This window comes from Camelus ferus, chromosome 13, assembly GCF_009834535.1.
Source record: "Camelus ferus isolate YT-003-E chromosome 13, BCGSAC_Cfer_1.0, whole genome shotgun sequence".
NCBI lineage: Eukaryota > Metazoa > Chordata > Mammalia > Artiodactyla > Camelidae > Camelus > Camelus ferus.
The window spans coordinates 31,485,773-31,498,430 of record NC_045708.1 but is presented as its reverse complement, the minus strand read 5'-3'; the positions used below and the strand labels follow the sequence as shown (position 1 = coordinate 31,498,430).

The following is a 12,658-nucleotide window of genomic DNA, read 5'->3' as shown; positions in this document are numbered from 1 at the left end:
CCTTCCCTGGGTCAGCATTGCTGGTACTAAGCCCTGATGCGGGGGCAGCTCTGAATGAACTGAAAGCTGCGACTATTATATAAGGCGGGGACGCTCTAATTTTGGAACTGGTGACTCAATGTGACCACAGGATTCTTATTACCTCATAGGTACCAAAAAATTCTCTGGACCTCCCGCACTGAAAACATCTTAACGGGACAGAGAGAGACCAATGAAAGTGGCTGTGATTATCCCCTGATGTTTCCTGCATGTCCTACATACTGGTTGTACCAGCTTAGGCAAGTAGGGCAGTTTGGTTTGTTTCACATAACCAAAGCGTGGGAAGGGTCAGGGTGCAGACGACTTCGGGGAAGACCGAAAGGGACTCGAACGCCAGCAGGCTTCAGGCTTCCCTCAGTTAGCTCTGCTGTCCCTGACTAGCTCTCCTCCTAAGTCAGGAAACAGCCGGCAGCAACTTGCAGGCTGAATCTTCAGCTCAGCCACTGAGAAGGGGATGGACCCGGTCTCTGCTCCTGATGGCAAACTCCCCGGGAAGGGATCGAAGTGGTCTAGCTTGCATCAGCTCCTCACCCCTGTCTTCGTCACAGTGCTCAAGGAGATGGGGTTTGTATCAAATTCTGATTCCAACATGACACATCTGGTTAGAAGGAGCATTTTACCAGAAGGAGGAACGTGCTGTCCTGAACAAATAAAAGCTCCTGGGAACAGCAGAAGTCCTTGGAAAACATAGAGCTGGCTGAATCTCCCAGATACAATAGGTACGACCACCGCTAAAATGGGCCACGGACTTTCTTCTCACATCCGCATTCTGCTGTGGGTTTTCTCTTCCCTGTCCAGTCTCCTCTTTAAATCTGTCTCATGATGCCCTCTGAACTTCCGATGCCAACTACCTGGCTTACTTCCCTCTACCTTCTGGCCGACCTGAAGCCTGGCTCTGCCCTGAGAGACTGGGCTTTTCCTGCAGCTCTCAATGGGCAGCTGCTTTTTCTCTCAAATGCTAAGGACCTGTGGGTAGTGAGAAGGGAATGCTTATGAAGTGCTGTGCTGCACTTTTCATCATTTTCCTTGTGTTTGGGGTTTGCTGAGCTTCTGGGATCTGGGGGTTTAAAGTTTTAATCAAACTTGAAAAAATCTTGGCCATTATTCCCTCAAAAAATTTCCTGCCCTCCCCTCTCTCCTGGGGGCTCTGACTACACATGCATCAGGCTGCATGAAGTCCCACCACTCATTGATTGATGCTCTGTTCATTTCTTTCCAGTAATTTTTCACTCTGTATTTCATTTTGGATAGTACTGATGTCTCTTCTAGTTCACTGTTTTTTCTTCTGCAGTGTCTAATTTGCTATTTATTTATTTAGTATACTTTCATCTCAAAAACTATTTTCTTAGCTCTAGGTTTCTTTCTTATATCCTACATGTCTTTCCTTGATATCCTCATGCTTTCTTCTACCTTCTTGAAGTATGGAATATATTTTAATGTCTTTGCCTACTAATTCTATCATTTGTGTCATCTCTATGTCTGATTCTATTGATTGGTTTCCCCCCTCACTATGGGTTGTACTTTCAAGCTTTTCTGAATTGCCCGGTCATTCTTGATTGGATGCCAATAATATGCATTTTCCCATGTTGGGTGCAGGATATTTGTGCATTCCTTAAGTATTTTTGAAGTGCACTTAAATTACTTAGAAACAGTTTGATCATTTCAAGGCTTGCTTTTAAGCTATGTAGGGTGAGGGTTAGAGACAAAAGTGGACGTTAGTCTACGGCTAATTTGCACCGTTACTAATTTTGCCCCTCTGCCAAGGCAATACCCTTCTGAGTACGCTATGTGATGCCCCATGTATTGTGGCATTTCCCCACTATTCCTAGGTGTGAGCTGCAGGGGTTATTCTGCCTCCTCCTTTCCAGGTTCTTTCCCTGGCTTCCAGTCGTTTCCTCACACACATGCTCTGATCAGCTGAGGAGTCCAGTGCTTTCTCTGTGTGCAGCTCTCTCCTCTCTTGTACTCTGCCCGTGAATTCTGGCTGCCTTGGTTCCCTCAAATTCTCAACTCTGTTTCCTCTTAGGAAGACTCTTGGGTTCTGTTTGGGTTCTCCTTCCTGTCCAGCCTTCTCTCCTGAGTTCTGGACTTGTGTACCCAGCTGTCCCCTGGACATTTCCACTTTGATATCCTATAGTCACTTGAAACTCAGGCTGCCTCACACAGAGTTCATTTTCACCACTCTCACATACAGAGCTCCTCCTGTATTCCCTACCCTAATGAATGCTACCACTTTTCACCCAACTGCCCAAGCTTGAAACCTGAGAGAACTCCCTGATTCTTGCTTCTCTCTTATTTCATTAATTCACTACCACGCCCTTTTAATTTCATCTTCTAAGTGGATCGCAAATCCACTTACTTTTCTCCATTTCTACTATCCTTGACTAAGCGTCACTTCTCACCTGCATTACTAGCAACTGCCTCCTACCAGGCTTCCCTGGGTCCCATCTTGTCTCTTTCTGCTGGATTCTCCATGAGGTAACCAGAGCTAGCTTTCTATAAGATAGATATGATTATGTCGTAACTGCTCAAAAATCTAAATGGCCTCTGTTGTTCCCAGAATAAATCTCAGTCTCTTGGTTTACAAGGACCTTCATGATCTGACCTGTAGTGATCATCTCAAGTTCACTTTTTGACTCCCTGCATCGCCCCATGTGCCCTGACACTTCTATGTCCTAGCCAGACTCAACTATTTTATTTTCCTCCAAAGTATCTTTACCATCTCCAGACCTTCATGCCTGCCTTTCCCTTTACTTACAGTATCATTCCCCACCCCCTTTCACATTGGGTATTTCCTACACATTGCCCCTAAATGACTCAGAGTCACCTCAAACTCAAAACGCTGAAAATCAGACTTACCTTCCCCTGTCCCCCTAGCCCTGTTGTTTCTCTGGTAATGGCATTACCGTTCAGTCCTCCGAGAATGAAAGTTTTGGTGTGCCCTATTTCTCTCATTTCTAAATACAAATCCTCCTTCCTATACCGTGGCCGCTGCTTTTGCTGGAGCCTTCACTGCTGCTTGGGCCATGCGGCAACCGCGCAGTCTGTCTCCGCCTGTCTTCCAGCCTTGCCTTCCGCCACCCCCTCCAGGCAGCCGTCATGCCTGACACCTGTCACAGGTGACGTTCCCTCTACCTGAAATGCCCCCATTCACCTTGCTGACTGGGTAAACTCAACTCATCCTTCAAGATACAGCTGTCACCAAAGCTAAATCTAGCAGACGTTTCTGTAGCGCCACAAGGACCTTCACGACTGGGCCTTAGCTGCCTTTCCAGCTCTGTCTTGTACTATCTTCTCCCCTATGTGCTGTGTGCTCTGGCCACTTGGGCCTTCTTTCAGTTCTCTGAATGAGCCATGAGTTCTCTCAACACAGGCCTTTCTCTTAGAAGCAGTTTCTTTTCTGCCTAAAATGTCTCTTTATTTGGTTTGATTCCTACTCATCTTTGAGACCCTAGTTCCAATGTCCTCTTTTAGCAGAGCCTCCTGGACCCTCCTGTCTGGGCTGTGTCCCTCCTGCATGCGTGCTCCTTTTACAGTGTACCTACTTGACCTCATAATAGTTACTCCCTTATACAAATGTAATTATACGTTCATCAGACTCTGCCTGCTGGCTCTCCTCCACTAGACTAGAAGTTCTACTAATGCTTCATCCAAGAGATGGACCACTGTTCCAGTCTAGATTCCCGAATTCCCAGCACTGCCCTTCATGCTCTTTCTGAGGGCCAGTGGTTTGGCTTTTAATTTGATTCTGTGGGTACCGTGTCCTTCTGATAAGTTCCTTTCTGTTTTAGGTTAGCCAGGGTCAGTTTCTGTTGCTTATAATAAACAATCCTAACTGTATGTGTCTGTATCTCTGGTACCTAATATAGGGTCTGGCACAGTTGGGGCTCATACATGTGCTGAATGAATGGAAGAATGAACGAGTGACCTAGCGACCAAGAGGGCCTAGTGAATAGCCCTAAGAACTGACTTCCTCCTAAGACCTGTCTTCCTCCACCTCTTGCTGCCTCTAGCAGTCACTAGTCCGACCACCTTTTACAGTGGTGCTTCCCTTGCTCTGGCCATGCTTGGTTTCCAGCCTATCCAGCTGATTACAGCGAAGTCACCTGCCTATGGAGACCTTGCCCTGGTTCTTCTTAGGCACTCTTCCCTAATTTCAGTTTCTGGCTTTTACTTTGGAGTTCCCTTTTGATGATTCTAAATTTGCCAAGGTAATTACATCCTGCCATTTATAAAAGCCTAAAATTTAACCTTCTCTGCAAAGCCTTCTTGAGACCCCTGAGTAAACAGTCACTGCCCCATCTCCAGCTCTCCCAGGGATCTTATCTGATAAGCATTCTATTCTCATATTCATGAGCTATTACTGAATACGAGGCATACTCCCAATTTGTTACTGATGGTCTAATCTATACCCAGTTCCTCAGAGTTCCCTGACTAGCAGGAAAGCCAACACACAATCTTTAGGGAATATAAACTAGAACAGAAAGCGATCAGGGAGTCACAGGCATAATGCTCTGGGAATACAGGAGCAGAGCTTCTTACTGCTGGGTCTGGGCAAAGCTGCAGATCTCAGAGCATCTCACTGTGTACAAATGTTTCTTGAGGTTGCATGTAAATTTAGCTTATAAATGGAAATGCTATTTTGAGTGTACCAATTTTTCAGGGACAATTCACCTCTGGGGAAGCTGGCAGAAAGAATCTGATCTCACCAGCAGTCCAATGATCCCAAATCTATAAGGATGGAAGACTCTGGGACTCTCAAGCCACCAGGCACAATGTGTGCTGATGCACACGCACAGCTCTACCAGCACCTGAAGGTGCTCTCCTCCCAGGTGTCAAAGAAGCAAGACCGCAGCTGCACAGTGAAGGAGCGATGTTTAGTCTGGTGGTTTAGGCTTCCTGCCTCAGCCAGGGTGGGAAGCCCAGCATTATTAAAAAAAAAAAAAAAAAAAAAAAAAAAAAGAGCCCCTAACCAAAGAGCACATGTGTGTCCTTGCCCGGCTCCAGGTGGGAAGTTGCATGAATGATGCAAATCTCTGCTCTTCCTCTCCTGCAGCTGCACCAAGTCAGACCTGTGAATGTATAAAGTGCCTTTCAGAAGCTTAAGAGTCTTTGAAATTAACCATTAACTCTTCCATTGCCAAAGGGATATATTGTTCTGAACTTATCTAAACTCCTATGAGGTTCAGAAACTGGATATAAACAAAAAGGACCGCACACTACAGTGTGTATGCACCTAATAACGAAACCTCCCTCTGTATCAGGCAAAATTAACAGAATTACAAGGAGAAATATATAATGGGCCCCTTGTCATCACATGGGAAACTCATACACCACTGGAAAATCAGGCTTACAAAATCTGTGAGAAATCAGAAGATCTGAAGAGAATAATGAATAAATTTGAACTAGCTTGGTTTACAGAGGATCCTACATCCAACAAGTGGAGAATGTACATTCTTTTGAAGCATATATGGAACATTTATGAAAACTGACCACCTGAGAGGCATACAGCCTGAGATAAAGATGAGTGAAACAAGCTCAAGTTTTTAACTTAAAAACTTGAAAATATTTCTTTTTATGTTTTACAGCGATTCAACATTTGATATGTTCCATAATACTTTGTATTTCATTTTGCTCCTCATAATTCCATAATGTAAAGAAAATTACAGATGTTTTCACAATGCCCTCTTTAGATAACCCTAAGTCCCCTCATGCTTATCTTAGCAGGGTGTGCAAATATCACTTCCTCCTTATACTCTCATGTATAAACAGCTGGGGCACTGGCTACACAGTGGGATCCTATCCTAGGATGAAGGGAGAGCTCCCTGAAAGGAAGTGCCCCACTCTAGCCCCACTCTCCGTACACTGAGCCCCCAAACGGACTTTCCAGGAATACAGGTGCCCACTGTGAGCCAGCAGTGCTACCAGCACTTTCCGTCTCCAGTGACCCACTTCCCTTTCTAAAGAACCACCACAAATTCCCATCGGCTGTCACTGCGCTTTGCACAAAGCAGACGAATATGAAATAACTGCTGCTAATGACAACAGTGAATATTCCTCAGGAAGGCCAGCTTGAGGAACATTATTGAAGTAGACAAAGTTCAGCTTATGGGATAAAAACACGGCTTCGTTCTATCAGATAACTGCAGTGCTTCGTATCAGAATGCACAAAAGCCGGAGAAGCAGGGCAGGCCATCAGGCAAGGAAACTGCAACCACACAGGAGAAATGGCTCTGCAGCCAGGTCTTCTCCGAAGGGGTCTTTGACGCCAATCTCTGCGCTGTGATGAATTGCTGAGCGCAGAGGGAAGAGGTGTAAATGGAATGAGGGCCTAACCTGACCCAAATAGATCCCGCATTTCTGAAGAAATGGCCCTGTACAGCCTCCAGTAAAAGTCATGGGCTACATTAAACCTAAGTAATGTATGTCATGACTTGGGTGGAGGAAGAAGTTGGCAACAGTTGCAAATGGACGGTCAGACAGGCCAGACAAAGGGGAAGATGGAGGGCATTACAACTGACTGAGCACCTGCTGTGAACTCATGCTGCGCTCAGTCCTCTAGACCACAGTCTCAGCTTGATGCTTGGGACCCCCGTGAGCTGGGTATCTTCTCTGCTTTACAGAGGAGGAAACAGAGCATCAGAGAGGGCCACAACCAGAACATGGACTAGCTGGGCTGTTGCTGAACCGACCCAGGTCAGACTCTGCAGCTTCTTTTCCTTACTCTATGCTGCGCTGATCCTGAGAGGAAACAAGAAAAGCAGAGCTTCATGTCAGCAGAGCTGCCACGAGAGCAGTTATCTTCCACTGCTTCCCACCCTGGCCCCAGGGTGGTGTCAAAAGGCCCATCCATGCTCACACATGAGCCACGGGAGTCAACAGAGGCCCAGAGGGGCTGACCAGAGTGCAAACAGCTCCCACATCATTTCCAGTCGGGAAAATAAATCATAACATAGGATCAATTAATCAAAGACAAACTAAAATAGGAAAAGCGGTTTTATAAAATAAACACAGAAAAAGTCACTGACCTGGACTAATTTAACTGACCCAGTAAAAGAAGTTAGACATTCACAAACTGAAGTCCAATCTCAAACGGGTGTACACTGCTGTGGGGGTGGAGAGAGGCCTCGCAAGGGGCTCCTGATAAGATGGAGTCCCCTGTGACTATGAGCCCTTCACCCAAGCACAGCACAGCTGTGACGGTACTGGGAGCCAATGGAGCGTGGAACCTCCATTGGTGGGTAGAAGTCCCATCCCAAAGCAGGCAAAGAAGTCATGCACCATTTCCCCTCTGTCCTGGGAAAAAAGCAGACATCTAGAGCTAAGCACGCAGTGAACTCAGTTCTATTCGTGATGCCAAGTGTGTCCAGACCATCCAGGGCATCCTGTGCTAAGCTGCAGGAGGATTATGAAGGACAATTTGTCAAAAGAGCAGATGGGACAGAAAATGGGAAAAATGATTCACTCTGCAGACTGTACCTGAAACTTCATGGAGCTTACCACCTAATGGGGTAGATATGTACAAATAATCACCAAGCAAAGACAGAGTCCCTCTCTCCAAACAAAAACTTTTTTTTCCCAGTTGCAGGAATAATACAAACTTACTGTAAAAACTCAGATGTAAAAAACTTATAAACAATGAGGTAAGAACCATTCAAAACCCTCATTACCTAAAGTTAATTGCTGCAAATATTTTGGTGAACATCTTCCCAGAAATCTCTACAATTATATGTGTGAATGTGTGTATATAATTTAACTTACATGTGACCTCAATATATATGCTGTTTGTTTCTGTTTATTCACTCAACAATACCCTCGACATCTTCTGTGTCAATAAAAATAAAGTTTCATCATCATTTTTAATGGCTGTACAGTATTCCACTGTATGGATATGCCATTGTTTATGTAATCTTTAAGCATTCGTTAAGTGATAGACATTATTATTTCTATTTTTCTACTCTTCATTCAACAAATATTTACTGAGAACCTATTATGAGCCAGGTAATGTTTTAAGTACCAGGGACACAGTGGTGAACAAGATAAGCAAGGTCCCTGGCCAGATGAAACCTACACTGTAGTTCGGGAGACCAACAGTCTGCAGGAAAATAAGTAGATACTCTGCAGGAAGGATAAGTGCTGACAAGAAATAGACATATCTTCTTAGAGAAGACCTGGGTGTCAAGAGAGTAGACTACTGTATACTTTACATAAAGTGGTCTGGGAAGGTGTTCTTGCAGAGGTGACATTTGAATAAAGACCTGAGACAGTCATGCAAGGCAGGAGGTAAGAGCAGTCGAGGTAGAGGAAAAGTGAGTACAAAGGTCCTGGGGCAGGAAGGGACTTGGCATATTCATGGAATGGCAGGCATGCCGGTGACGGGCAAATGGACTAAAGTGAAAGTGTTGAGATAATTAAACAGAAACTGGAGTAGGAGCCAGCAAGTCGGGTCCTATAGGTCATGGAATTTGGATTTTAAATGCACCATAAAGTCACTGAAGAGATTTCAGTGGGATAAAGATATGATCTGATTTACATTTTTAAAAGGTCACTTTGGGTACAACATGGAGAATGGACCCCTGGGAGGCGAGAGACCAGTTAGATGTTTACTTGTCTTGAGGGGAGGAGATGGTACCTTGGACAGTGGTGTTAGGAAGAGTTGGCTGGAGGGGAGGGTATAGCTCAGTGGTAGAGTGCGGTGCTTAGCATGCACGAGGTCCTGGGTTCAATCCCTGGTACCTCCATTTAAATAAATGAACCAAATAAAATTGCCCCCCAAAATAACAAAAAAAAACACAAAGAATTTTTTTTTTTAAAAGAAAGAGTTGGCTGGACAAGAACACACTGTGAAGACAGAAAAGGTGGGACAGAGTGAGGAAAAAGTACAATTATGGTCATTCCTAGGTTTGTGGCTTGAATGGTTTGGTAGATGGGGGGAAAATGGGTGAAGAACAAGTTTCAGTATACAGATCCCACACATTTCATTAGATTTATAGATGAGGGGGTATTTTGTTGGGGGGCTACTGTAATTTTTAGAAAAGTTTTTTATTTTCAATTATTCATTGCTAGTACCTAGAAATATAATTGATTTTTTGTGTTTTGATCTTGTATCCTGTCAGTTATTAGTTCTAGGACTGCTTTTTAGATTCCTTGGCACTTTCTACGTAGGCAATCATGTCACTTACGGGGAGGGTTAGTTTTATTTCTTCCTTTCCTGTATTCTTTTTATTTCTTTTTCTTCTTACCACACTGGCTAGGACTTTCAAGGGTGGTTCCTGATCTCAGGGGAAGAGCAGTCTCTTACCATTAAGTATGATGTTTGCTGTAGGTTTTTTGTAGATGCCCTATATCAGTTTGAAAAAGTTCCTTTTGAAGTTTGCTGAGAGTTTTTATTATGAGTAGATGTTCAATTTTGTCAGAGGCTTTTTCATCATCAATTGACATGATCATGTAGTTTTTCTTCTTTAGACAATTAATATGGTAGGTTACATTGACTGATTTTTGAATGTTGAATCAGCCTTGCATTTCCAGGATAAACCCCACTTGGGCACCAAATTTGGGAAGTTTAAGCCATTACGTCTTCAGTATTTCTTCTGTACCGCACCCTTTCTCTTCTTCTGGGAATCTAACAACACAGATGGTAAACCTTCTGGTATTGTCCCTCAAGTCACTGAGGCTCCATTCAACTTTTAAAATCTTTTTTCTTCTGCTGTTCAGATTGGATAGTTTCTACTGCTTTATTTTCAAGTGCACGGATTCTTTCCTCTGTCTTCTCCATTTTGTGATTGAGTCTGTTCAGTTGAGTTTTCAAATGTTCAGTTACTGTATTTTTTTTCTTATATCTCCATTTGGTTCTCCTCTGTATCTTTTCTTTCTTTAGCTAACGTGTTCTATCTTTCCATTCATTTCAGTGGTGTTTGTCCTTACTTTCGGGAGTGTTTTTACAGAAGCTGCTTTAAAGTCTGCCAGATTATCCCAACATTTGTTTCATCTCAGCGTGGGCATCTGTTGACCGTCTCTTCCCATGCAAGTTGAGATTTTCCTGGTTCTTCATATGATAATTAATTTTGGATTGTATCCTAGATATTTTGAATATTACATGATGAAACTAGGTCTTATTTAAATCCAGTAGAGAATATTGATATTTTTGTTTCACCAGACAATCAACCAGGTTGGATTTAGGTGGCAAGATCTGACCAGCCCTCTGTGAGTTGTAGTTTCAATGCCAGTTTCATCAAAGCCTGTTCAGCTGTGTCCCTGTGTGCACCACCAGCGTCCATTCTGGGACCCAGGTGGTGGTCTATCCCTTGGTTCAGTTCTCAGAGTATTTTGGTGTGTTGGTGAGTCCGATGCACACATGCTCAGCTCAGGGTGAGCCCAGAAGTTCACACACAGCTTTATGGAGTCGCTTTCCTGAGCTCCTTCCTCTCTGTTATCTCCGTACACTTCCCAGGTCACTAAGACTCCCCTTCTTGGTTCTCTGGCCCCAAATCTGGAGTTTTAGTTACCACTTTCTGCCACACGTTTCCTGAGCTGTACCCAAATCTGAGACCAAACAGCAAAAAGGCAGAGAGACAGAAAAGAAACTAGACTTCACCCTACTGTCTTGGGATTACAGGGAGAAAGGTTTGATCAAGGAGAAGGTTTCCCTTCCTCAGTTTCAGGTGCTTGAAGGCCCCACTGCTGCCACCAGCACTACCACCACCTCCACTGAGAGCACTGCCTGGGGACCAGGGATAAAGAAAACAGACAAAAACAACCCTTGGGATTTCTCCCTCCATCTGAGTCTTATACCCAGAGCCATAACTAGAGGTCCTCTGGAATTCTCTCCATTTGTGCCCTGGTGTCCACTCTGTTTGTGCCTAGGTTTCAGGCTGCCTTGAGTCCAGGTCATGGGATACCAGGGGAAAAATGAGAAATTCACTGCCAGTGTGATGGTACGTTTAATTCTAGTTTTCCCCCAATCTGTCTACTACTATTTATATTTCAGAGTCCTCAAATAGCTGCTAAATGCATTCTGTCCAAGCCTTTGGCTGCATTCAGTGACAGAAATAGGTCCTTATATATGTATCTTGTACATGTATCCCATTTGTGCAGGGAATATACTTAGAGGAGGAAATGCCAGGTCGTGGGTAGGTGTACCTTCAAATTTAGCAAGACACCATCAAAGTTTTTTCCAAAGTGGTTGTAACCAACTTACCCACTGACCAGTGGAGCCTCAGAGCTTCCACTGCACCACATCCTCAACAGCCCTGGGATGACCAGCTCTTCAAGTTTCCTTGTTTTGATAGATGGGCAGTGATATAGCACTGAAACGCTACTTTGCATTTTCCTAGGTACTAACACAATCCAACACCTTTCCACAGAGTTATCGGTCATTTAGAGCCCTCTTTTGCGAAGCACCTGCCCGGGTCTTTTGCTTGTCTCTATGTTAGGTTGTTTCTTTACTCCTGCTGATTTTTGTAGTTCCTTATTCTGGAAACAAGCCCTTTGCTGGTTATTTGTGTTGCAGGTATCTTTTTTTCACCCTGGAGTGCCTTTTCAGTCTCCTAATGGTATCTCTGATTAATAGAAGTTCTTAACTTTTATAAAATTGTTCCATTTTTTTCCCATATGAATTGACACAATGTTGCATCTATTTAAAAATGCTTTTATCTGTCTACTCTATCTTAAGGCGACTCCCTCATCTCAGCATTTCATTAGGGACACCTGAAGCATGGTAAGGCAGAGAGTACTGGCTCTATGAGTGGCCATATTAAACAAGTGGTAGCTGTGATCATATTCTCTGAACATCTTCCCCCTTGTCCTCATTGTCACAACGGCCTGAACTCACAGCTGCTCTGTGAAACATCAGTCTACTGCAGGCAAGGGGAGCAAAATGGGTCCACTGCCCTTAGCTGGCCAGCAACGTCTCCCTGTTATTCACAGGCAGCACTAGTGGTACAAGGACCACCAACTTCAACTAAAAATGGAGACCTGATGCATAGAGATGCTCTTCTCATGAGGTAAAGTCATTCTAAGGCTCCCTTGGGGATGCGGTGGCAGCGAACTGAAGAATCAAAGTATCTTCTCTTTTTGTTCACTGCCAACAGCATAGTAGTGTGGGGCAGGCAGACTGCCTTAGACAGGGGAGAGTCAAGCTGCATTAAGCCTGGGTGAACTGTGTCAAAGCAAGGGTGTGCCAATTTGTCTGTCCTGCACCACAGACACAGGGAAAAGCAGGGGTATGTTGGCCTGCATGTGCTTGGGCACAAGTACACAGTGCAGTGCATCTCCTGGAGGAGGTGTGTATTCGAGTATGTGGGGGCATGCGTGTGAACATGCAACAGGGTGGATGGATGTCCTCAGGAAGCGGCGATACTCTCACCAGCCGGCATGTTACTGGACAGCCCCGATGGTCATCTACTCCAGCGTGCCCAGAGCCCGGGGTCTCTCAGCGCCCTCCGCCTCACTCTCTGAGCCAGGATATGTGCACAGAAAACAGACACCTCTCCCATGAACCTGGACCACTTTGAATGAGGAAGGAGCATCTACTGCAAACTCCTCAGTGCACACTTTTAAAGCAATTGGCAAAGTTTTCCAGATGGTGCGTCCTCCTGCTGCTTCCCAGACCACAGGTCTC

The 12,658-nt window shown here is 44.6% G+C and overlaps 1 protein-coding gene across 6 annotated transcripts in view; it reads right to left on the bottom strand.

Annotated features, from left to right (window-relative positions):
- ST3GAL3 (ST3 beta-galactoside alpha-2,3-sialyltransferase 3) overlaps positions 1–12,658 on the bottom strand; it is a 188,323-nt gene that overhangs the window by 95,902 nt on the left and 79,763 nt on the right. The gene's annotated exons all lie outside the window — the stretch shown is intronic.